Raw genomic sequence first — 1,509 nt, 5'->3', positions numbered from 1 at the left:
GAGGGAGGAGAATCACTGAACCCAGGGGACGGAGGTTGCAGTGAGCCAAGGTCGTGCCACATCACTCCAGCCTGGGCGAAAGAGCAAAACTCCATCTAAAAAAAAAAAAAAAAGAAGAAGAATACCAAATATTGTTGTATCTACCAAGAACTAAACTTTGTAGTAAATTTTATCTGCTTTATTGGACATTTGAAAAGGGAATGGGGATTCCTATTCATGGTGCCTTTGGAAATCTTAGAAACAAATATTTATTTATTCATTTCTTCATTCAGCAAAGGTCTGTGAAGAATCTTTGTTGAACACTGTGATATACGAATATATGCTAAGATGAACAAGAATAATTTGTAACCTCAAGCAGTTTGAGGGGAGAACTAAGGGACAGATAACAATTTAAGGAATGTGGATGATAAGGAGGTTTACAAAAGCTGCAAAACTGGCAAACTGAGTACTAGCATCAAAAGAGTTAGCCACAAGCGTCAGTGGGCATAGAAAATAGAAATGTTTTTATCTGGTTCTATTCGTAACGCATGCAAACACAGTAGATAATTGTATTCCAAAATATTTCTGTGTATTAAAGAAATGGAAAGAATGATTGATTCAGAGGGTGAAAATAACTCTTCTGGAGTGATCTAGAAGCGTTGCCCAGAGAGGAGATGAAACAGTGCCTTAAAAATTACCTAGTTTCATGAAACGTAAAAATCTGAAGTCCATTCCAGCCACTGGGCAAGGAAAGGAATTCATGTAACAATTTATAGCATTTCTTGAAGTAATTGCCCCATATTATGGCAATAAAGCACGTTAAACCATCCATTTTCAACATGTGTTTCATTGTGAAAAATAACTTTGGGCTCAATTTAATTCAATAAAATTTGTTAAATACTGTGTTCTAGGAAGTAAGTTGGTATGTTAGAGGTACAAATATTGGCCTCTGCCATCAAGGAATGCATAGACTTTTGGGGTAGACATAATACATGTGAAAATATAAATATATAATTTTTTTTCTGTTTTTGAGATGGAGTCTTGCTCTCTTGCCCAGGCTGGAAACCAATGGCATGATCTCAGCTCACTTCAGCCTCTGCCTCTGGGATTCAAGTGACTCTCCTGCCTCAGCCTCCTGAGTAGCTGGGATTACAGGCACCCCCCACCAAGCCCGGGTAATTTTTGTATTTTTTAGTAGAAATGGGGTTTCCCCATGTTGGTCAGGCTGGTCTCGAACTCCTGACCTCAGGTGATCCACCCGCCTCGGCCTCCCAAAGTGCTGGGATTACAGGCATGAGCCACCGCCTGTGGCTCATAAATACATAAATATATGCATACACACACATCTATCTGTCTATCAATCAATCAATCAATCGATCTATCCATCTACACATATGGGACTGTGGGCTAAAATGTAAAATATAGTAAGACTTCTTTTTTCTTTCTTTCTTTTTGTTTTTTTGAGACAGAGCTTTGCTCTTTGCTCTTGTCACCCAGGCTGGAGTGCAATGGCGCGATCTTGGCTCACTG

This window comes from Mandrillus leucophaeus, unplaced genomic scaffold (genome assembly GCF_000951045.1).
Source record: "Mandrillus leucophaeus isolate KB7577 unplaced genomic scaffold, Mleu.le_1.0 Scaffold163, whole genome shotgun sequence".
Lineage (NCBI taxonomy): Eukaryota > Metazoa > Chordata > Mammalia > Primates > Cercopithecidae > Mandrillus > Mandrillus leucophaeus.
This window is presented reverse-complemented; position numbering follows the sequence as displayed.